General features: G+C 42.6%; 1 long non-coding RNA gene across 2 annotated transcripts; it reads left to right on the top strand.

Annotated features, from left to right (window-relative positions):
* The first annotated feature begins 9,690 nt into the window (after positions 1-9,690).
* LOC121490501 lies at positions 9,691-17,458 on the top strand. 2 transcript variants are annotated; one of them, XR_005987694.1, is made up of 4 exons: positions 10,191-10,311; positions 10,426-10,601; positions 10,969-11,023; positions 17,109-17,458. It is a non-coding gene; the product is annotated as an uncharacterized LOC121490501 (long non-coding RNA). The 2 variants fall into 2 exon arrangements; XR_005987695.1 differs by lacking the exons at positions 10,191-10,311; positions 10,426-10,601 and adding an exon at positions 9,691-10,048.
* Positions 17,459-25,486: the final 8,028 nt, after the last annotated feature.

The following is a 25,486-nucleotide window of genomic DNA, read 5'->3' on the forward strand; positions in this document are numbered from 1 at the left end:
GGAGTTTTACTGAATAACCAATTATATTTTAAGGTCATGTCCTTCAAAGTCACTGAAGTAGGACAAAAGCAAACAAAATGAAAAGGAAAGAAATTAATGGCTTCTTGAATTGGATTTGATACATTAGTAAACTTAAGTGGTACACAGTCATACAGTCTGGCACATAATCTGAAATTGCGGTAAAAAGGCTAATTTTGCCATCTTGAGCTTGTGCCACCCTCAATCCACTGACCTAAAATGCACTGTTAGTAGCCTCTTGATTTACTAGACTTTGGCATATGTAGGGAAACCATCTGAAAATCAGAATTGAAGCAGAAAATTTATAAAGCATATTTCAAAACAAATTTTATTACATTATAAAGATCTTTTGGTTGAATATTCAGCTGGTCAGTGGCTCTTATACTCTGGTGGGGTATAAAAATCTGTTACGTCTTAACAATCAGAAAACAAGTTTTGTCACCAAGGCAAGGTCGTTATAGTTTTGCACTATTTACACACACCGCTTTGAGCCAGACCATCCCTCTGCTCCCACAGCTCTTGCCGACTGCTCACTCACTCAGGGAAACCTGCCTCTTCATTAACCAACTATGAACTACTAAACCTACCTCTACACTAACATTATAGCTGATTTTTCTCCATTCTGGTATGAATTCAGAAAGTTCTTAAGTAACCATCGAATTATATTCAGATAATCTTTCTTCTAGGATTGGCGAGGCCCTCTTTATGTTTAAATAGCACCAAACTCATGTTCAAATGACCATGAACACGTGATGATGGTACTTTTTGTAGAAGAACATTGACATTACTTCGGATTACCAAATCTGGTTGTTTTGGATTTGAAAACTTTAATTTGAAGGAAAAATTTCTTCATGTTGGCCAGTGGCATAAACCCCTATAGGTGTTTGTATGCTTACTTGTCAGATGTGAAGAAGAGAGACCATTTCAATGACTTTGTACGTCCTTATTTATTTATTATTACAAGCACCAGCAGGAGAGAAATCCCAAAACTTAAAATACTTCACAAGGGCACACATTGATTCGCTTCATTTAAAACATCTTTAGATGGCCTTTGAGTTGTGTTGTGGTTCTTTGTTTTTAGGGAAGTTTACTGGGCATATTATAAGGATCAAATGCATGGTGAGCTAAAATCAGAATGGTATTCGTTCATTTAACTCTGGTACAGTAGAGCAAATTCAGGGTGACTCAAGGGACACAATGTCTTGTAAAACATATGTACTTAATATAAGGGTCATAAAACTTATTAAATTAAAAGCTAGGTTAAAAATAGGAAGAAAATTTATGCTGCTGTCTAAAATAGCAATAATTTCCCTTTGGCCTTTCTCTTTCCAAGTAATATGGATTCTGGTCAGGAGGAAAAAAAAAATAAAAAGCTAACTTACGAAATCTTCATTTTGTAGGACCAAGTGCAAATCTCTTTTAACCTCAGTGTGTGTCGTAAGGGACAGGTGATAAGGCTGAAAGTGAAGGGGCGGGAAGATAAGATGCTAAACCTTGAGAGTGCACTCGTGCCTGGGTCTCCAGGTGACCTCGTCCGTGGCCTGAAATAACAGACTCTTAGCAGGTGTCCAGGAAGAAGAGTTTTAAGGGTTAGGAGGCAAATAGGAACAGTTTTTTTCAGTAGTAGATCGGGCCACCGGGCAGCAGTACAGTAAAGGGGCGTGACTTGACTTGACTTCGAAGCACCCGTGTCCCCTTTGAGTCCACACGGCTCATGTGGGTTTGCTCAAATGTTTGCTCAAATGTTTATCCTCAGCGTGATAGCCACTTTCCCAGTTGGTGCTCCCAGAGAGCGCACCTCAGGAATTCGAAACCAAAATAAATACCAATTTCCTTCTACTGTACTCCCCCAGGGATTCATTTGGGATTTTATCTTCACGCAAAAGTCTGAAGGCTGTCGAGAAGGAGCCTTGTCTGGTCTGTTTGTTCTTAGACCCGTTCCTGCTCTTTCCTTGCTCTTTCCTAGTCCAGGGGGCTTAGCCCTGCAAGGACGTTGCCATCTGCCTTCTGCAAAGTTCTGCCAAGGAAGCCTCTGAGTAGAGAGGATGGGAGAGGCTGGGATAGTCCACCCCCCGACCCCATGTGCTTTCAAAGAGGTTCTGGCCACAGCGGCATCTCCTCTGAGGTCCCCCAACCTGTCCCCTTGCCTTGGTCCCTTCAATCTAAGGATGGCAGCGGCTTCCTGCTATTGCCAAACTCTTGGCGGGTTTCCCTTTGACCTTTCAGTTCTTTCAATACCTTTGTACCCTAGTTTAAGTTCCCCTGATGAGCTCTCTGGTGGTGATTCTAGTTTCCTGACTAGATCCTGACTCCTACAACAACCAACTGCTTTTTCATTTAGAGGTCATGGGTTCAAAAGGCAAGTGATTCCGTTGGAAATCTTCGGGGGGTATCTCTTTGTCTGTTGGTCAGCGAGTAGGCTGCTGGGTCCCAGTGGTCACCTTGGCAGTCGGCCCTCTAGTTGGCAGAAGTGGAACAAACATGTTGGAAGGCACAATGAGTAAGAACCTCCAAGGTCCTTATAAGGTGGGTGTGGTAGGGGTTCGGGAGAAGGCACATTGAAGGGGACACGTGCACCCAGTGTTGACCTGGGCTAACTCCCCTGAGCTGGATAGCGCTGAACACGGAGGCTTCCTACGCCCCTTGGAGAAACCTCTCCCAAACCCCCATAATATGTTTTCCTTTTGTCCGTGAAGTCTTTTTCACTTTGTTTTATTTTTTAAATTCTGCAAGTCAGCATCCTGTGAAAGCAGCCACATTTGAGCCAACGTGGACAATTCACACACGCACACTCGGAGGGTCCCTTAACTTCCTTTGGTCAACGAAGGAACACTCAAAATCCTAAACCAGTTTCTCTCTCTTTTTTTCTTTTTCTTTTTTTTTTTTTTCTTTTTTTCTTCTCCTCCCTCTTTCTCTACTTTTGGTCACATTCCTAACAGACCTACAAGTTGGTTTCCCTCAATAAACTTCGTAGACTGGTATCTGACATGAATTTGCCCCAAAGAATTCTAAATGCCAGGGGAGAAAATACCCAAGCCCCAAACCAGAGCGATTTGCCATTCAAAATACACCTTCTTGAAGACGAACGTGGACAGGGAATAGAGTACGCGGGGATTTTAATCCTGTTTCTCCAGTGACAGCTGGGCCTGGACCAAGCAGTTTGGCCACTAACATCGTCATTGGGGGTTGGGGGATGAGTGGAGCTGGGGGAGACCATTGTTTTTGCTTTGAACTTCAGAGCCTTTGGGCATCCGTTCCCCATTCACGGGACTCCCACTGGCCTGAGCCAGATTTCCATCGGGCTCTCAGTAAGGCTTGGGAAAGCTCGAAAATGGAATGCTCATTTTCTTTTTTTTTGAAGTCTTTCTTTTGAACCCACTAATTTTATGAAATTTAAGCACATTGTTCATTGTGTAATTATAGATGAAATATTAGAGAAGTGGACTAATTATACACAATGCACTCAAGCCCAATTAAACTAGCATCTGTGGTGAATGTAAGGGTATTCTCTTTCACTAATAAGAAATACTTTCTGAACAACAGAGAATAAAATCGTTAAATTGGATATGCTGTGGAGATTATAAATATCCTATTAGCATAGAAAATGAGGGTTAACCTTACTTAATCACCGAATGCCAGATCATGAGAAGTCATATTGAACCCCTGTAATGTCACTGTATCTGTTCTGGAAAATAATAATAAAAACCCCACTATTAATAAACATAGCTCACGAGCTGCCCTTCCCGCGTACTAAATTAAACTGTTGGAGAAACTCAAGTATTCCCTTAATTGCTTAACAAAATGGCAAAAATGCTTTTTGTCCCTTCACCGCCATACGAGGGCTGATTGAGGTCTGTGTCATCCTAGTAGCCGGAAAGGTGTGTCTCCCGAGCTGGGCAAATTAGCCCGCTTCAAAATAAGTCAAATATATAATCCCTTCTAGCGAGCACCACGAGTGACCTTTGGAAAATGTAAATTAAGTGATTGCACACACCGGGGGTGTGTTCAAAATGAAAATGTGTGTGCTTGAGATGTGCAGCCGCCGTGGCCTTGGGTGTTAGCGGGCAGCCCGTGAACCCAGGGACGTCTGCGTCCCGATCTGGGTCCCAGGACGTCGTGTGACTCTTGCTTCTGTGCTACGTCGTCGGGTCTGGGCACAGCAACCACTGTAGTTCAGCAAGAACGAGGAATGACCCCAATTCAAGTTCTACCTTGTTAAAAGTCTTGGTTATGGGCATAACAGGAGATCCGTGACCGCAGACTCGAGGGCAGCGTGGCCTGTGACCCTCCCAGCTCAGGGATAGAGACCTGCGAGCTGGGATGGAGCCTCGCCAGAAGGCCTTGGCTGGGACAGACTCCAGGAGCTGAGAGCAGTCTTCCTTTCCCCTCCTCACCCTCCCTGCTGGTCTCTCTCTCTTTTTTTTTTTTTCTCTCCCTCCTTTCCGAAGAGTTCTTAATTATATCCCTTCCAAGATTTGAAGGCTGTTTGCCTTATATGCTGGTGAAGATCTTAGGGAGCTTGGAAGATGAACAGATTTATAAATATTGAGAATGACTGTGGCCATTACAACGTCATGTTGCAAATCAGGTGCATTTATTATTATTATTTTTTTTTAATTTATATTGTTAAGTAGGCTCCACGCTGGGGCCTGAACTCACCGCCCTGAGATCAAGACCTGAGCCGAGATCAAGACCCTTAACCGACTGAGCCACCCGGGGCAGGGCCCTAGGCACATTTATTTTTTTTAAAAAATCAACATGTACACCTCTTTAAATTATTATTTTATTTTTTTAGCGGGGTCCCTCCTCTTCTTCTCCCTGAGGAAACAAATTCAGGCCAAGCCTCTGTGGAAGCTCAGATGAAATCTCAGACACGGAGAAGAAACTGGCGGAAAGGGGTCCGCGGGGGGCTGGGCAGCACAGCCTGTCCACACCTGACCCGCAGGGATGGAATCCAGGAGCACAGAAAGGAAGTTGACATCTGAAAAAGCAAAAAAGCTCAGCAAAGACACAAATACAGGCTGATGTGATCACCTATGTTTCGAGATGACAATGCCAAGAAGGCCAGGTGCGTGTGCAAGAGAAACTAGAGGCAACTCCTTTTGTGTCCTCGGGACGGAAGCCTGCTCAGCCAAGGGCGGAGCTTTTTTAAAATTTTTATTCTTTATTTTTTTTCATTTCAGTGCCAGATGCCATTCCAGTTTCTCTCTAGGTTCCTTGGCTTTTAAGGCCACTTGTAAAAGCAGCGTAAAGGCAGCCTGCATTTCATATATATTCATACACAGACGCACACACACACACATAATCTTCTATGGCTTCTTTCTGCTACAGATATGGAATGAATAAGGAATTAATAATAACAGCTGTCTTTGCCCCTTTGGAGCAAACCAACATGCAAGAGTCTCAGCTTTGATTTTCGTTCTCCTAAACCCAGTGAAAAGGTGCTCTGCGTACAGGGGTGATTTTTACAATTCATTGGGAGTGCTGGGTGAATTAAAGACCGTGCTGTGCCCACACGTTTCAGTCGACGTTGTAGGGTCTCTCACGACAATATTCACTTTAAGTGGACCTTTCCCCTTTTCTTTCTTTATTCTCTTCAGGTCCAGCTTGCTTAGCAATTTAACCAGGCCTCAGCATCATCACATTATTGGTAAATGGTTTGGTGGTGGCATGGGATCATTTGGACTTCAGAAAAGGCAGTAGTCAGTGTCTAGAAGGGGGGGAAAAAAGCAAAAAAAAAAAAAAAAGCTCTTTTTTGAGCCGATCAAAAGGGACATAAAGGCAAAAACTGACTTTCACTGCAACAGGACTGAGGACCAGGCCTCCAGTGTCCTTATTGTAATTCATTGCTTGTTTCGAGGCCCCATGATAAAATTCTTCCATAACAGACAGAGGACTTTGTGAAATTGTAAATGAGTATGACTTCAAGCACTCTGTGGAAATATATTCTCCCCTATAGCCCATACATTATTTCTGCTTAGTTATGGTGGCTCACATTTCCCGTAACTATCAGAGAGAACTTAATTCAACTCACACCACATCACTTTAAAATTGTGCAGCTCTCTTAATCAACCTTTGTATCAGCCACAAATGTGCAGTATGACCTAATTTGAAAATGTCTCAAAGTGCTGACTCAAACTGTTAGTGAATAAAGGCTAGTCATTACCATTATGACACTAATGTGATGCAAAATAAAATTGAGTTGCATCAGCTGAACGTTAGTTTGCAAAAATATTAGTGATGGAAGCCATTTTGTGTTCATATTTTATTTATACTTAAAGATCTGTATCTATACGTACATATGCATATAGTTATTTATTTTTTTGTTTTCCTGAGACGGGCTCGCCACAAAATTTTTAAGTGCGGAGGGAGGAAGTCACGTTTCTAACGCTGACGGAGCCACCGGATTAGAAGTGGATCGTGCCTACACCGTGATCTCCCCTCTACGAGGTGAAGCATGTGCTTGCTGAGTTCTTGCTAGAATATTTATATGCACGTGGGCACTAATGTATGAAAATTAGCTTTTCCTCTGTACTTTTGGTGCTAGATTCTAAGATTTTCAACAGCCCCGGAACTATTTATTGCTTACTACTTTGCACCACTCACAAATTCTCTGACTTGTGTGTTTTGGGATGGCAAGGGGTTGAATTTATTTCTTGTGTGGACTCTCCCAATTCTTTATTGACCCCCCAATTTTTTTGTTGAGATAAATACTCTGAGTAAATATTTTCGTTGATCTCTTTTGAACAAAAGAAAGCAGGGCATGGGACTGGAAATTATCTAGCCTCACCGCTTCTGATAATACTTTAAGGAATGCACCATAAATTATTTTTTCCTTATACAGTTTAGATGTTTTTCAAGAAACGTACGTGTGCTTACTTAATACTTATGCCTTCCCCCAGCTAGTATTGGTTTCGGTCTGTAAGCGGATCATTAATAGTTGAGAATAAGTCGGCATGAGTCTTTCCTAAATTACAGAAATTGTCCCGGGGGTCAGTCAGAAATTCTGCTCTGCATCCCAGTTTGGGGTTCCTGAATTCTGAAAATTCTGAACATAAAAGCTACGCATGAGTGATTGGATACTTCAGATTTTATGTATTTAACAGTGAGAACAGGCCAAGCACAGAACTAGAAGGGAGATGGGTTATTCTCTAAAATTTCCAAGGACCAGAGGTTTTGGCTATCAAGAAATTATTTAATGTGATAGAGTGTCGAGATATGTCCACTCTTCGTAACGTATCAGTACAAGCGACCCTGGAAAATACGGCTAAATTAAGACGCTGACAAGCTTCGTTCATCCACTTCTTAGAAAAACAAGTAAAACCTTAAAGCAAGATGTGTAGAAATTTGCTACCATGTGATGACTTTAGCGTTTTAGTCCGTTTTACATTATGTCACGTGTGGTTTGGGCTGTTTTTATGACCTATGTTTTATTTCCACATTAAGATAATCCAGATACTGAAAAAGTAAGTTTGAGAAATTTCAGAGTGGACTTGCCAAAAAAACCAGCGTTCAGAAGCACGGGTGCTTTCGAGCACACGCACAGACGCACACTTTCAATTTACCTAAAAGAGGGGAAGGATCGCCTTTTTCAGCTAAAATACCATTGTTCTTACTTCCAGGTTCCAGGGGAAAAAGGTGTGTGGGTGTGAGCGCTGTAAATGGATTGCCAGTCTCTTAACAGTCCATCATTCTTAAATGATAGAAGCGTAGCAGCACCCTCTGAGAAAAATCTTTCCTGTGGATTTGACTTTGTCCATGCCAGGACAAATTGCGTGCAAAGTTGGAATAATTCTGAGGTGTAAGACACCTCCATGACTGTCCTTGGAATACTGAGGAGCTGACATTCCTCTTTGGAAGATGAGGGGAGCATGGCCCCTGCCCTCTTAATTGATGATTTACTGTGCTCTCCCTAGGGCCACAACCGATGATCTGTAAGCTTGTTGAATTTTGAAGCAAATACTAAATATAATCAATATACAAAAATTAAAAAAGAGAGAGAGAGAGAAAAAAAAATGCAATGAAAATTTATGACCTTAACATTCCTTCAGGGTCAAGCAATTTATCAAATTCTCTCACTTTCTGGTTTCAATTACACAGCCATTGTGGAAGGAACTTATTTTAGCAGGTTCATTTGCCTCAGTGGGGAATACAGGACTTTGGCCTAATGCTTCACCTTTAGTGCAGGCCATTTGAGCCTTAGAACAAATACCAATCATCACTCTTTGGGAAAAAAGAATCTGCATCGGCGTGGCCTATTGGAATGGGGTTTCTGTCAAGGTAAACGGTTGTCGGCAATGACTGTGGTAGAGTGGCGATAAATCCCATTTTATTGCTGAAAAATTCCAGCTTCTCTCCATGCCTGACAGCTCCCCACATTCTCATACCCATTTGGGCAATTTCTGCGCTATGTCCATCTGGTTCTCATTACCTCTCAACCTGCCTGCGTCTGATCCAGAAAAAGTGCAGGTCAGAAACAGGGGGAAAGAACCGAGGTGATGGACAAAACAGAAAGCAGGGGGGTGGCCCTTGGGGGTCGGGGTAGAGGTGAGCAACAACAGGGAAGGGGGGATCCCAGCTCAGGGTTGGGCCAGAGGCTGGAAGGGGCCGTTCAGACATTCTTCAGAATGATAACGACAGAGGCCCAGCCAGGAGGCCGGAGGAAGCTGTACCTTTTGATTCAGGCCTTTAAAAGGCACCTGCTTTAAGGTGGAGGAGGGAGGGACAATGGGGTGGGCGAAGGGTGCAGGTTGAGAGAAGCAGAGAAGGGACGTCCAGCCCCTTCCCTCTATGAAGGGCTCTATATCCTGGAGCGGAGGCCCTAGTCCAGAAGAGACCCGAGCATCAGGCACCTAAGGAGCTTGGAGCGCCACGTACGCAGTTGGCATGCCTCTGTGTATGGGGATAAAGCTCTGCTGGGGATTCTGTTTTGGTTCAAGAATATGATTTTTTAGAAGAAGAAAACTCTAGGGCCTTCTACAGAGTTGTCTTCATGCGTTTTCCCGAGAAAATTAATATTGAAAATGAACGCGTCCTCATGGGTGCCTTCAGGATGGGTTCCTTCATGGAATGACGGGACCAGCACCGAGTCCCCTGCGTATTCGTGACCCCGCTCGTGATCGCTTTCAGAACTGCTGTGCATTCGTGCCTGCAGAAAGTCGGCCCCGTTCTCTGAAGCTGAAATCCTTTGGGTTATAATTGCTCCTTCCTTAAAATGACCTATAGTCACCGTAAGCTGCCTCCCGGGGCCAAAAAAAGGAATAGAAACAGTAAATATCTGACAATAGGTATTAGCAAAAAGCCCCCTTAAAGATCACCCGACAGTAGCCTGGGATGAAACTATGTATGTCTCTACGTTTAATATAAAATTTACTTATTATTGTGCTGGGGTAATCGCAATTGATAGTAAAACAAAGTTTATGGGAAGTGTATTGAAGTACAAATGATGGAGGATCTGAGAACTTTTAAAAAAGAAAAAAAAAATAGAAGTAGCTGAATGGTGAGTTGGATGGTAGTTGTTTTACCACCTGTTCCAAAGGCAAATAATCCTACAGGCAAGTGTCTTAAAACCAGGTGGGGGGGGGGGGGGGGGAGGTGGTGTTCTGAAATATCCTGGAAAGCTCTGGCACTTCTCTGACTTGCAGACCGTGTGCGAGGCTAGGTGTGTTTGGACAGACCCCATCTCTTGGCCCCTTCTGCATCTCGGGGTGCACGCTGCATCTCAGGTCCTCAAAATTCACTTTTTTTTGGACAGTGAGACCCCTCGGGGCTGCCATGAATATCCCGGTTCTACTCCCTCCTGAACTCTAATATCAAGATTATGATACATTTTGGTTTGCTGAGCTGGACCTCGTGGACGAGAAACACTGGCTTCCCAAATCCGAGATTTAGTTTCTAAAACTTTAAGCCACGGACGCTCGGAAGAGGTTCCAGAACGTGTGTCCGACAGCCGCGTGGGACGTTGAAGTGGAGAAAGAGATTGTTCGAGATTTTCAAGTAACTGGATAATCTGGACGGGAGGACATTGCAGGTGATCAGAAGTAGAAGTTAGTTATTTGGCAGCTTTACCGTGAATAAAGTCACCGAATACGGTTGTAAAACAGACATTTCTCCCACGTGCACATCGAAAGGCATAAACTCCTGGCCGGGCCCTCGCATCCGCCGTCGAAGGGGCCTAAGGGACGCATCCCTAACTGGCAAAGGGATTTCAGATGCTCAGCCAGAGAGCATCTCTCTGGCCTGAACTTTGCTTCTCTGGGCTGTACCTAGATCAGAGACGTGGTCCTTTAAAGGGTATTTGTTTCTTTTAGTAGCAAAGCAGAAAAATTAATGGCCTGGGGGCGGGGGGGGGGGAGTGACAACTTAACTTGATGCTTGATAGCTGTTTACTTATAAATGTGTGTCCAGATTTCAGCGTCCTGTGAAGGAAAGGGAAAAATAAAGACACCAAAGCCTTCATCTGGTCTTTACGCAACACATGGAAGAAAGTGCTTAGAAGGCTAGTGAAATATTTACTAAACAAATCACTCACGTTAAACTTTTATGTACGCGAAACCCAGAGCACCTACAAAAAGAGAACCACGGTGAGCTATAAGAAATATTTCGGCATCAAAATGGTTAATGGTATTATAGCTTCAAAAGAGCCTATTGGCTCACCCTCAAGGATGCCCTGCAGTTGTTGTGAAAGTCATCAGATGAAGCTAGCCTTCTCAGCTAGCCTTCAGATTTGTCTGCTAACAGTAAAAATACTATAATAAATCGGTAACATATGTTGCCAGGCAAGGAAAAGTGATATAAATAAAGAGACCAGGAGACCCAAACCAAGTACAATGTGAAAAGAATTTAACTTTCAATCTCTTCGCTGGCTAATTATCATTTGAAAAGTAATTTGAAAGTGTTACAGTTATTTGCTGATATGCTTCCTCATTTTCTCTGTTTTTTTCTCTTCAGATTGCATTCTTACCCAAATACTCTTCGTGATTGTTGCCTGCTTTGCGGCTTTGGGGTAAGTCCCAGTTTTCCACAACCTTAAGGAAAGAAAAAAAAAAAAGATGCATAACATAAAAGATGCCAAAAAGACTTATGTGTCCTGATGTGGTGGTGGTGGGGGGTGGTTGTGAGATATACGTGGGTTGGCTTGGAGGGGGGTTGCGGGGGGAGCGACGTTGGTAATGAAATAAAGAGAAGGGGTTTGTTTCTGCAAAGGATCAAGAGTGTGCGAAAGTGTGCATTGCAAACGAGGCTCCCTTCAGGAAAGCCACCTCTGGCTTGGAAATGACAAAGCTTGGAACACACACAATCAATTATTTTCACTAGCATTTAAAATACAGAAAACAAAATCTGCTTTGGGAATTGACTGAATATTTTATTTAGCTTTTTTATTGAGACATCCTTTGAAAAATGGCATAATATAAATAGTTTTGCAAAGCAACAATATAATCAATCTCTAAACTAGAATATAAATCAAGGATTTCATTAACTGCTAGTAGCCAGTTTAAATTGTAGTCTTGTCCATAATGTCTATCTATCTATGTATGTCCAAGTTATATTAAAAACCTTTAAATGGCTTTGTAATATCAGCTACATCTAGCTATTATAATAATTAATGGTACTGTTTTATAAATCAATACATGTATTCTTGATAAATTCATATCCAGTTAATGGTGTAATTTAAATAAAAAATTAATGTAATAAAGGACGTACAGAAACAGGCAGGAAATCTTTAAAGGTTAAGAGACAAATTTGTCTAAATTCATTTTTAAGCTGTTTTGAAAAAGTTTATACTTAAAATCAGCTGAGATTTACCTTGTTTCTGTAAAACTAATCTTGCCATGTCTATTGGTAGCCAGTAATGAATCTGCGAGTTACTTTCTTTTTTTTTTTAACTGTGAAGTTTTAATTACATACGTAGGATGCTCTGAGATAGTTTACTACCATTATACTCCTGTGCAATTACTGAGCATTCTTTAGAAAAAGAGAACAAAACTAAAAATCTCAAGCCGGTAATTTATTTTTAATACATGAATTAAGCGTAAATGCCTTATATGTGTATGTATATATTTTTGTATCTGTAAAAGAACTGCTCTGAGAATCCCCAAGGCCATATACAAATTTTATTTAAAGTGAAAAAGGACTGATTAGTTCAATAAATTTGCATGCGCAAGAGGAGAGCCCCGCTTTTTTTTTTTACTGCTTTCGCCGAATGAACATCCTAGGAATTTTAGAAAGAAGAGAAAAAGGCACTGAAGGGTCTGAAATGCGTCTTGACGCTGCACCCGGGTGCAGAAGCACACCACAAAGAGAAGCGTGTATCATTGCTCCGATTGGGAAAAAAAAAAAAAAACCATACCAAAGGCGGATGAGGGGGTAACGAGATTTAAAACAACAACTGGATGTTGTGTAGTATCAAGTGCAATCTCAAATCTCTCCAGATACAATTTCATCTGGTCCATAAAGTAAGCCTTTCGCACAAAATATCTTTCAGAATTAACGCAGACCAGCCCGCCCTGCCCTGCTCCGTGACATGGTGCAGAAATGTTACTTTAATCCACTGAGCTTTTTCTGACATTTTTCTTAACATTGCTGAGCCTTATTTGGAGCAGCAAAGGAGACGTGTGCAGTTTCCCCTGACACTGATGGGTGTTGCAAAATGTTACATGAGAGAGAGAGAGAGAGAGAGAGAGAGAGAGAGAGAGAAGATTTGCTGCCACTTTATCAATAGAGCTCCAGGAGCAATTGCTATTTGTTAAAAGTTTCCATTTCAAATGAAGCTAAACCTTAAAGCAGGCTCATCCTTTTAAAAGCCCGCTGCTTGCAAGGGGGCAACTGTGCGATCACACGTTAAAGTGCACCCGGCCACTGGAACCGTCTAGCATGTATTGTGTTTTTCGGTGAAACCTGCAGCAAAACCACTCCTAAGAGGCTTAATTTAGGTTTTATAGGAGGGACATAAAAAAGACCGGGTTACAGCAACACGCTGAAATATGGGGTACATTTTAAATATCTTCATTTAAAAACGTATGTTTATTTCCCCTCCTGGGATCACTAACGTGGGTCTCGACAGAGGAAGCAAGGACATGCTACATTCTTAAAAATTATCTGCTAAAGGGATCACATTCCGAGACAGGTCTGAGCGTTTTTATTACTGCCGATAACCTCTTAATTATGTCACTGCCTTCCACTTGTTAATCAAGGGACATTCAACATGGTTAACCGGTGACTGGTTGCCTTTAGACGACTACATGGTTATTATTAAGAATTAAAAACTCATTTTACTCCCATCCTCATGTTGTTGCCTGTGTGATCTCAGCACTGCGAAAAACTGCTTTTACCTGCTTTAAACACAGAACGCCTAAGAACGGGCTTAGATGCCCCAAAACGATGCTGTTAATTACTTCTAGGTGCGGCTCACGGAAAGCTTCAAGGGGTAGATAATTTTCCGTTTCCTGTCTCAGCAACACCCCCCCCCCCCCCGCCCAGCACCTCCCCTCCACCCCTGCTGCCTCCCCCACCTCTCCCACAATTCCTAGTTGAACCAATTTTAGGTTTCTTCTGCAGCCACCAGCATCTGAGATACTCAGAGACTTTTTCAGCGAGCGAGGTATAAGTGGAGTAAATAAAATCATGTTTCACTGTGGCTTTATCAACCCTCCTAGGTAGTTTTCCTGCCAGCGAACCTGCACTGTTAAGACCCAGAAAATTATGCAATAGTGACTTCTTGGAGGTTCTCTAATCAGATGATGGCCGGTGTTAGGAGGGAAGGGCCCAAGGCAATGTGGCTGGCACTTAGCGCGGGCCTTGGTCATTACTTGTCTGGTAGAGACCAATAAACAGATGATTACTATCCTATAAGGAGCCAATATTTTACATTTATCCTAGTTATTTCTTTTCTTTTCTTTTCAACGTCTTATAACAGCAAGTGTTTGTCAAGAAGATCTATGACGAATAACCTCACAGGCCCCTTAAAAATAAGAATTTTCCTAGCGTGAAATGATGCCCTTTGTGGAATGGGGAGAGTGATTTTGGCTTTCATGAGAGCAAAGGTTGGATTGCTTTAAAGTCGTTTTCTTTCAGGTGTGGACAGTCCCAGACACCTCCCCTGACTCTCCCGTCCCCCCTCTCTTCTCTCTCTATGACAGGTTCACAGGCTGCAACCAAGGGGTTTTAAAATGCAAATATTTATATTGGAGCTCTGGCAATAACCGAGTCATTTTGCTTCCTCTGTTAGCCTGTGATAATTGATGCTTCATACCTGGAACTATGTTTCATTTATCTCCTTACACATAGAAGATATTACATAAATAAGAGGTAATTTATGGAAAGGAAGCAGCCATTTGAAATAATAATAATCCCAAATTTGACTATATAATCTTGAAAGACTCTAAGAGTCAAAGATGCAGATTTCTACGGTCTTAGAGAAAACTTGATTGCAACTGGGAAATATGTGCATTTTTGAACACTTATTGAATTTGAATGCCTGCATGGATTTAAAAAAAAACAAAAAGAGGAGGAGGAGAGGAGGAAGAGGAATAAAAAGGAAGGTAGGAGAAGAAAGGTGTGAATTTTGCCTGTGCTTAAACGAACGCGTTCAGCCACACGTTCAGACTTCTCGTTACAATTTGACGGACTTTCCCTTCAGATCTGAAAATCACTTTAAAAATAGCCAGCGCAGATTGCAAAACAGCGAGGCTCCTAAAGCGCCTTTTCTTCCCTGGGATCCTCATCTTAGAATGAACAGAGAGGGCTGTGCCTAGACCTGGACCCTGATTTCACCACCTCATACAAAGCCAGGCAGATTCTTGAGCCAAACAAACAAAGGGGGTGTAAGCGATTTCATTTATTTTGATAATCCTCCTCCTGCACAGGGGCATCGTGCCGTCTTTGTCAAAGTGAATGACAACAATTTGGCTAACTCTCTCTGAGCTGCACTCAACAGTGACAGGCAAATTATCAGAGGCCCTGCACTTCTTATTATCAGAGGAGAAGCCATCAGGGGGACGCACGGAGGATACCTCTCCCTTGTCACTATTTGTCAGTGGGACAAGGGCCACTGCTATGGGTAGCTGACAGGTAATTTCAACAATAACAATTACTCCTATTACTGGTGTCATAAACAATTCGCCCAAGGCATGACAATAGCAAAGCTTTATAATTCAATGCCATATAAATAAATGCCAGCAGGTAACAAGTAATTTAGCTCCAATCAAGCTTTCACCCCGGCATTAATATTGTTATTGCAAGAAAATGGGAAATTGAAAAAAATTCAATATGTTAATGAATTAAGAGAGGTTCCGGGGCCGGACAGAGGGGTTGAAAAAGGGAAACCAAAATTATGATGGTGTCGTATTTGGTGCCATCCTGAGGGCCAGGGAGCAGCATAATTACTTCGAGGTAAGAAGGGGAACCAGGAATGCTGCTGCCTTTGACTTCAGACCTGGGAAAAATATGACATGGCCTTTCAAATCCCCCTCTCTCCAATTTCAGAAGAGTAGAAGTAGAAATATGAGAATGTGTATATAATGTAGCATTTCACTGGCTTTTTTTCTTCCCTCCCCCCCTCCCCACCTGAAATATTTCATATGAAACAGAGGCACGAGTATCAAAGGAACATTTCCGTCCGTTTAAGAAAATCGCATCAGCACCTGCTTCCTTTACATTAAGTCTTGTAATGAAACTATTTTAGTAAAGCCTGTTTTTCTCTGCGGCGAAGGTGACGCTGAAAACCCCCCTTTGCTCCCCAGCTGTCCACCTCCTGGACGTGGACTGCCCGGAGGACACAGTCCCATCTTCCTCCATAAAACTTCCCGATCAAACGCATTTGCCATTCCAGGGTTTGTCCGGCAAGACAATGTGCCATCATGGTGACAGCAGTAAAAGAATTTGAAAATCTCTAATTAGGAGAGCTGCAGAGCAATTAACGCATGTCAAATTTTACTTCATCAAGTGCCACTCTAATTTTCCTCTAAAAATTAATGGATTTTTCCCCCCTTTCCTTTTGGTATGTGTGTGTGTCCCCTTAAGGCGATGTTGATTCAAATCTGCTCAAGATGCAGTGTTGCACAGCTAAGCATCTTCTTGATTACAACCCGCCACACTTCTAACTGCGCTCATTCTCACTGCCACGGATACTTTGTCAACAGTCAAATTACACCACGCTGATAACAATGCATAATGGTGCTCCTCCTCCGAGGGCCCTGGCAGGGGACGGGCTTCATAAAAATGGGATGTTTTCCTCTCAACTGTTTCTAGAGGAAGTTTGTATGACCAGGTCACTCGTCAGGCGTTAATTTTTTGCAATTAATTTGCTGATTTCCGGGAAAGGAATGCAAAGATGGAATATGAAAGCATCTCCTTGAAAAAGGGAATCAGAAGGCGAGTGAGCAATCGAGACTCTCTGTGGCCAAAGTTTTTTTTTTGCTTAAACACTTTGTTCGGAGACATTTTCAAGAGCGCCAGTGTTGGTAAAATACCAGGGTTTTCTTTCTTTCTTTTTTTTCTTTACTTATGAGCTATAAACATTGGAAGCCTCTCTTGAACAGACAGTATTTAGATTGTGAGAGAAGTTTGTTTAACTGCCATATTTGCCAGAATCCTCAAAACATCACAGGACACAGAAGATAAATGGCCTTTTTTTTTTTTTTCTTTTAAGGTCAGGACTGTATCTTCCAGATAAATGTTGATTCATTTTAACTATTTTTTATCCCACTTGCTTGTTGCAGATTCATGAGCCTGAGTCATCAGCACAGGGGAGGATTATTTCTCACTGAAAAAAAAAAATGAAAGAAAACACAGTGATTAGATGATTTTACAGTCAGTCTTTTTAGAGATTAGTCAGATTTTCGATTTCTGCGACAGGATCGGATGCAAAACAAAAATGGGGGAAATCAAACAAGATGCTGAAGGTATCTCTTTGCAGATTCTCCAGGGAGTGGAGAACATTCACGTGGACCGACATCCCAGTTCTCTCACCCTGTGAATATATTTTTGATTCTATGTTTTCTTTGATCATGTTTATTCATTAAAAAAAAAAAAAAAAGAAATCTAAGTTCATGGAGTATACACTTCATTTTTTTTTTTTTTTTAATTCACAGGTATAACCCGGCCTTTTCATTGACCGACAACTGTGATCAAAAATCTTAAATTTGGTATTTCGAGGTTTGTATTTCCAGATATCCCCAAACTCTTCCTTTTCTGGTGGCCCCTCCCCAGCGTGTTCTGACGTGGTCTATTTCAAACAAAAGAAAATGACATCCCTCTTTCAACTAGTAAACGTTGGCTTCTCCAAACCGACCAGGGGCAAACTGGAAGTTTTGCCATTAGGTTCACACGAACTGAACTGCGTTCACCATTCCCAAACATTCTCCTCCGAACTTCACAAATGTGACGATACTGAGTTTAGAGTTTCCTGTGGCTTGTTGACAAATAAAGGTATCTCGGTAGAAACCAAGCTCTGCGCATTTTTGAGAAACGAGAACGTGGAACGATCCCATATTAAAACATTACAAAAGGCCTGTAAAGGGAAATTTAAAAGGGGAAAACTTGATTATATAATGCAATCCAGCAGTAATCAATTTTACCTTCAATATCTTGCTTTTGTTTTCAAAATGCTAAATAAACAATACATAATGCATCCCTCATCAGCCAAACCATGGAGGCTCTGTGCTCAAATAACAGGAAACATATTCAATTTTCCTAACAGAAGACAGTTCATTAAGCTGTGCCACATCAAATAAAACTTTAATTTCTCCAGCATCAGAGTCGCAATGAAAGCAATTGAAGAAGATGAGCCATATGGTACTTCTATCAGCAAACACATATTGCTCATTCCCCCAAAGTTTTCTAATTCTGCTCCCCAGACCTGTGTAATATAGATAATGTGCTCCGAGAGCAGCAACCATGAGCTATCTAGTGTACACTTCTAATACTGTATTTAATGGGAAATAATGAATCATAAAAGCCTGGAGAAGACGGCTTTTGCTAACCTAAATCTCAGCTGTAATTTCATTGTTCTGTGCCTAAGATGCTGTTCGCCCTTTCCAAACAACAGCAGTTGAACATAATTATGCTGCTTCAAACCTGGGCTTGAAAAAGCATCCCTAATAGAACCAAGTTTCTATTAACTCCTGAAATCCTGAATTTAATGATGCGCCGACGCAGACACTGAGCTAACTGGGCGGGTGTCATTTTAAAACCCAAATAAGCATTTTCGCCTTCTTCCCTTTGGCCAGACCTCTCCATGCATTTATGTTCCCTCCTCCACCCCCCCCTTCCCCACCCCTCCACCCCCATGCAACAGGAGTGGCATGATTAAAAATGAGGAGATTTTCTTGTTATTAGCAAATTTGACATTTGCCTGATGAAATGCACATAAAATGTGAAAGCTACACAGTCCTCAGAAGAAACGTCTCCACTCCAGTGCAAGCAACGAGGATGAAATAATTTAGGCGAAGAGAATGTAAAGATCCTTGTACATCCCCACTGCAGAAAGCTGGGATCGTGTTAAAAATGAAAGGACCAAACCTCGCTGAGCTTCTAGAGCAAGGGTACTTGGACACACGTGAAGTGTCTAGTGTTTCTGCTCTCACCTCAACTGCTTTGATTATTAACCTAAACGTCAGACGTGCGCTCAGATGCAGCAATTTCCGTGTCATGGGTCCAGCCTCTCTCTGGCAAGACCTTGGGGCCGGGGCGTAATTCCTTTTTCAAGAGAAATGTCCCCCCTCCCCGCCCACCCCCACCCCCACCCGCGCCCCCAAATAGGTTGATGATTTTAGCTCTTCCATTTTTTAAAGCTCATCAAATCAATATTTTACCAACACGCTGCTAATTTAAAACACTATCAAGTAACACCGCAGATACATATTGAAAACATATTTTAATGGTTTTGTTTGTTTTGGCATCATAGGAACCAAGGACGATTAAATTAAAAAGAGACTTTTAAAAGTTAGAGATTGCCTTTTTAAAGCTTATTACAATCAGCATGTTACATGCCTGTCTCCGAATTAGCTCTACACACTTGATTGCCATCATTAAAAGTAGTTGTTTGGGTGCTGCTCTGTGATGGTTCCAACCCTTCCTCGAAGCCGATCTGGGCTAGTTACTAACTTGGAATCTCTTTCTGTTGAAATTTAAAACAAAACAAAACAAAAACAAAACCAAAAAAAAAAAACAAAACAAACAAAAAACAAAAAACACAAACCCATTCTCGCCAGTGGCAGAAACAGTCCCCAGAAAGTGAAAAATAGCACAGCGAGGCAGTAACATTAAACCCCCGAAAAGACCAACAGGTAAAATAACTACAGCGACATCTGAAACACACTCAGGAAAAAAAGAAAAAAAAAAAAATCACAACAACAACACAGAAGCAGTCCATTGATTATATTTCATGAATGCCTTAAAACAAATGTTTAAACAGTTTTCTGAAACAGTGCAGAGAACCTCTGCATGCTCCACTGGGTTGCAATGACAATGGTCTATTGCAATGTAAAACACGCTGGAGGATAAAAAGGTGCTTTTTGTTACCATTTTATCAAAGCTGTTCATCTTCGAGCTGCAGGCAGCATTTTGCTGGAATTGCAGATATTTCTCTGTCCAGGCTCCTTTGTTTGTGCATCTCATTTGCATATATTTATCTCCAGCTGAGGGTGCTTTCTGCTCATTAAGGCCTCCCTTCACATTATTTCATAAGCCAGCTGCTAAGAGGGATTTCACCTGTGGTGACTGAGAAAAGAGGGGTGAAAAACTAAATTCTTCATAAAAAAGGAAATCTTCTGAGTCTCTTCCCCTATAAATGGGCACCATTTGTGTTAAACAGCCTCTTGTCATGATAGATGCCTCCAGAGGTCAGGGGTTAAAGTTGATTTGAAGGTCAGCAGTAAAACAACAGACAAACCAGACGCCAAACTGGTTCCTTAGCTGTCGGTGGGAGCTGTGGTACAAACAGGTCTTGAACCTTTTTCAACCTCTAATAAAACAGGGGATGAATCTGAAGTGGATCAACCAGGCCCCTGAGGCAGCGGCACAGAAAAACACAAATAATATCAATATCAGGCAGCCACAGGAAACAATGGGGCATTTCTCCGTGCGACATGCATGCTGCTATTGTTTCAAGGGCTGGGGAATTAATTCCACTTATTTATTTAAGGCGTGTCAACTCACTGCCTAAACCTGTTTCAGTGTCAAGATGAATAAAACTTTTATGGCTCATAAAATAGAGCCATTCATCTCAATGTTCTTTGTGGTGCGTGGTGTGTTTTTTGTTGTTGTTGTTTGTGTGTGTGTGTGCGTGCGTGTGTTTTCCTGGCACGCTGAGCTAGGCCTCTGCTCCTACATGGTTACATCGGAACCCACTGTTGCTGTGATCCATATTAGAGAAAAAAAAAAAAAACATGATTTCACCGGCAAACGGACCTCAACAGAAACGACAAGGGAAGCATTTTAGCTGTGATGTAATTGTCCCAAAATTCCTCCTAAACACTCCTCATGCGGTTGCATCTGTTTGGAGCGTGGATTATTTACCAAGCGGAAGTCTTGGGTTTTAGAGGAGAGAAAAGCTCAGACATGATAGCAATAAAAAAAAAAAAAAAAAAAAATTAGTTTCCTGGACTATTCTAGATCTGCATTTTATTCCAGAAATGCAACCTTGTTGGAGCAGCTCTTCCCATTCTTTTTTTTTTTTTTTGGCCCAAGTTTTCACTGTCACATAGGCAGCTGGCACCCAGGTAATAAACCAATGCCTTTTTTTTTTTTAGCTCTGAAGGTTTGACTTTTATGTGCAATTTTCAACCTAAAATGCCAAACATAAATGGAAAGGAACGTGCATCGAAGTGCATTTTGTATCATAAGTTTTTTTCAAAGTTCAGTTGTAGAATTAACTTTACTTTGGATATCTAACGATCTGAGTAATCACAGCACACGGTAGCATCACGCAAGTTAACAAACAAGTTAACATTTATGAAATGCCACACACAGTGCTAAGCATACGCATTTTCTCCTGCAATTATTAGTGATAATTCAATCCCGGTCACAGGAACCCACGTAGAATGGGCTGTAATAACAAGCCTCTTCATTACCCAGGCTATATCTTAGTTAAAACAAAAAAACAAAACAAAACAAAATTCCAATCAAACAGTTCCATCATTGCTGCAGATGCCTTAATAGGTAACATCATGGGGCTATGATTGCTTTATATGAAAAGGAGCAAAAAGACACAATTTGATGATGTTTCACTCATGTATGTGACAGCCCTTTGCTCTATTGCAATATAAATTGATTTGTGGATGAATCACCGTGTCATCCCAGGCGCTTTGCTCTCGGGGCCTCCCGTGAATATTGTACTTGACTTCTGATGCCACGTTATTTCGAATTTGGTCAGTTTTTCCACACAGACTCAAGTGTTTCCAGCAAGTAGATTATTTGTGCTTTCACCTTTTGCCCGTGCACAGAGGTGCAGGAAGCCCTGGGGAAGGGGGTTTGCGCAGTTTCTGGGGGTGCCGATCACTGCTCAAGACTCGACGACTCTGTGCTTCCCGTTCGACCGGGCGCGTGTGCCAGCGGCCTTGTTGACGAGGCTGCCCCGTTTGAAAATGGAACTGCTTTCAAGTGGCCAGAAAAAAACATTTCAACTCAAAATTGATTGGGTAATCTATGTCAATGTGTTCTCATTTAAGCATGGAGCGGGAGATTGTTCTATAACCAATTACAGTTTAAAACAAAACAAAACAAAACAAAAAAACGCAAGGGGTCTTGCTTCACACGAGGAGCACGGCTCGTGGTCAGAGAAATTTTCCAACTTATTAAATATTGTCTGTATCCTCATCTTCGTAGACTCTCTGCCTTCCCAAAGCATTTTGTAGATCCGTCTGTCTGCCTTCGGACCTTCCACGTTAAATCCAACCCCACTTCTATCTGCCCCCCTCAAACCTAGAACCTCTGAGTAACTGGACTAAAGCAAAAATGCACAGCTGACCCCCACCCCAAGTCTGTACCCATATCTCTCGTTTTTCTTTCCCTCTAATCTAATCGCTAATTCTTAAGCTTGGCCAAATAGTTAAAAATGTTAAGTGCTAGCAGAGCCTCTTACCTCCCCCTCCTATCTGTGTCTGTTTATGGAATGGGCCCGGTTTCCTCCTCTTCTCCTTCAGCCCGGGGTCCTCAGGTCAGAACACTGTAAATACTCACGGCCCTGGCCCGACCCATAAATCTGAGCAAAGGGCAGGCTTATATATTCAGATAAGCGTGGGTGAGGGTGAGGGTGAGGGTGCGGGCGTGGAAGGCGCGAGACCCAGCGGAATCTGATGCTTCAGAGCCACGTTCAGAGATGAGAACTGGAAAGGCCGAGAATCTTTAGTGGGGGAGGAAACAACAGTTTTGTCTCAAAACATCTCTCCTTATTCCTAACGGACGAGGTTGGCACTGCTTCCTCTTTCTTTTTTTTTAATTTTGTCCACATTGCTTATATTCAGATCCTTACCAAACATAGGATCCGAGAGGCAATCAAATGAAACAACACATTCCATTCATTTCCAATGTCCTGTTTCCCCCTTATTTGTGTTTTGAACTTGGTGCAGTGTGCGGGGTGCGTGTGTGTGTGATGTGAATCGGAGTCACTTTACCAGAAACTCTTCTCCACTGTGATTTCTCAAACCCAAGGTCTTTGACTTAAATAACCATGTTGTTAGTCACCACATTGAATTGCAAAGAAAAACATGACTGAAGAAGTTGGAAATGACAAAGTGGATCCACAAATGGGCTGCGTTTCCTTCCGTCTTCAAGGCTTCGACTTCAGGCCCCAGCCCAGCTCTTTTGGGTTGGAGGGTTAGAGCTCACGATGGTCTGGGGCTCCTGAAAGTCCACAGCCCCCACGGGAGACGTGGCCCTTGTGAACATGGATATGGTCACAGCAGAAAACCCTGAGCAAGGTGACCTTGGCTGATGACGCACTTTCTATCACTCCTCTGCCCTGATCCTCCTCTACACGCAAGGAGCTGCGCGCCACACGTTTGCCTTTGTCACGTAAGACACTGGGGAAAATGTGGCACTTGATGTGTTTTCATCACGGTTTCTAGATTTTTATCACACGTATATGTCCTCTTTATCTGATTTCTCCAGGCTCTGATTTCTATGAGCTCTTGGCTCATAGAGAACTGATGGTTCCAAAAAAGGGCTAATTCACGTTCCTCAAAAGAGCTGCTTTTCCTGGGTGGCAAAATGAGCAAAAATTCCATGTAGGTAAGAGAATCTTGTGGGAAAAATTGTCAAGAGAGTGATTGGGCTGGCAGCCCAGAGCATTTTCTGCACTTGAGCCTCATCATCAACAAATCCTTGAAATAATAATGCCGACAACCATAATATTACCATTTACGGAGCACTTACTTCTGGAAGGCAACGTGCGCTAGGTGCTTTGGGGTATGTGCTCGTTTTAGTCCTGTGACAAGGCGGACGAAGCACTGGCGGTCTCCATTTATAAACAAAAAACTCTGAAAAGTGAAGAAACTACTCCTAGAACACACGTGGAAGCCCAGAACGTGGACGTGAGGCTGGCCCTACAGCTGTTTCTTCTGAGCTGCCTCTCAGGGCCTCAGGTTTGACGTCTCCAGGACGAGGGTCTTGGGTGGAATGGGGTGGGGTGTCTCTTGAGTGGCGATATTCCGTGTCCTGGTTGCTTTTCTCCAGCCCACGGCTCTCCTGATGCCTGGTCCTGGTGCTTCTGACGGTCCCGGCGTCTTGGCCGCCTCTCCGAGTCCTTCTGGGCCACACGACAGAGACCAGACTCGTCGATCCCTCCCCTGACCTGCTTCCCCTCCGAGATCCATCTGCTGTTGACTGGGAGCACCCTCCGGCCCACTCAGCAGTCCAAGGGGGCTCTCTGCCTGCCTCACCTTAACCTCGACGACCACCCAACTGGGGCGAGCAGACGTGAGTGCGGGGCGTGCTGGGCCCATTCTCTGGGGGTGAATCCTGGCTCCCGCTTGCCCGCTGTGCAGCATTGGATCAGTTACTTGACCCCTTTGTGCCTTGCTGTTCTCGTCTATAAAATGGGGCCAGAGATACTACTTAGTTTTATAAGGTAGCCTAGGTGAGACTCTTGGATTTGCTTGACTGAACTTGTTAAAATAGGCTTCAGGCAGTTTTCTCTGTAGCCAGGCTCTCCCTTCTGTAATCCAGCCTCCTTGCTTCGCCAGAGTTATCCTCATAAAATGATAAACACGATATTCTTCTGCTTAGAAATCTTTAAGACTCCAGGTTGCCCTCAAGTCCAACCACTGTTGCCCTCAAGTCCAACCACTGAGTTGGGCAAAGGCCCTCAGGATCTCCTCCCAGTTGGCCTTTCCAGGGCCGTTTTCCACCATAGCCCCCTAAGCAATTTGCACTCTGGCAGCAAAAGATGATACCCCTGACGTTCTTTGATGCCTCCAGACTTCCGACCGTGCTGTGTCCTCCACCAGGAGTGCCCTCCCTCTCCGCTTCCATCTAGTGACGTGCGCCCATCTTGCATGGCTCAGTTCAAAAGTCACCTATTTTTCAGGGCAGCATAGATTGAGCTGGTCACTTCTAGAAGCATGCCCCTCTGTTTAAGAACCTAATCTGTTAAAAAAAAAAAAAAAGAACCTAATCTGTTGAGTGGTGGTTTTCTGCACTGTAATTATTTGTCTACTACTAGGCTGTGGATTCCTGTGGGCAGAGACAGTGTCTTTTTCAACTTGATACCTTTTGTTCTGGAGCTTCACATAGAGATTCAGTTCAGATTAATATATAAAATATCATTCTTCACTCCTAAAAAAAATGACTTAAAGTAAATGAGGATGAAGTGCGTATAACGCTAACTAGTTGAATTAACTCTTGTTAGCTTAAGATGATAAAGACAGTGAACTCATAACAAAATTAAATTAAAAATTCAAGCGGAATTATATTTTTCTTACGGTCCCTGAGATGAAACCGTCATGTTTTGTTTTTTTTTTTTCCCTGATACACTATTACATGTCACAATTTTCTGACACCTTAAGAAAATCTGATAATGGAAATTCTCTAGGACGCCACTGAGGTCTCTCTATTTGATACAACGTTTCATTAGAAAAGAGCCGGTTTTTTCCTTATTTCAAGCATAGTATTTCATGGGAGGCAGCATATTTGTGATTATGATCATAGGCTCTGGAGCCAGAATGCCCGAGTTTGAATCCTGTCACTGCCACTTATAAGCTATGTTAACTCTGAGGAGTGATTTTCTCATTTTCTTGGGGCCTGTTTTGTCATCTGTAAAATGGGCCTGGTAGTAACAGCTACTGCAGAGAGGGGTTGTGAGGGTCCAGTGACGAAATGTATCTAGGAACTTGGATCAGTACCTTGCAGGTGACTTACAGTAGATGCTCAATAAACGCGCCCTATTTTTTGGTTGGTGTTTACAAGAGAGGCACCTGGAATCCTGTTAGGAAGGTAAATGAAAAAATCACTGGATGTGCTCATCACAGCA

This window comes from Vulpes lagopus, chromosome 5 (genome assembly GCF_018345385.1).
Source record: "Vulpes lagopus strain Blue_001 chromosome 5, ASM1834538v1, whole genome shotgun sequence".
In the NCBI taxonomy this organism is placed as follows: domain Eukaryota; kingdom Metazoa; phylum Chordata; class Mammalia; order Carnivora; family Canidae; genus Vulpes; species Vulpes lagopus.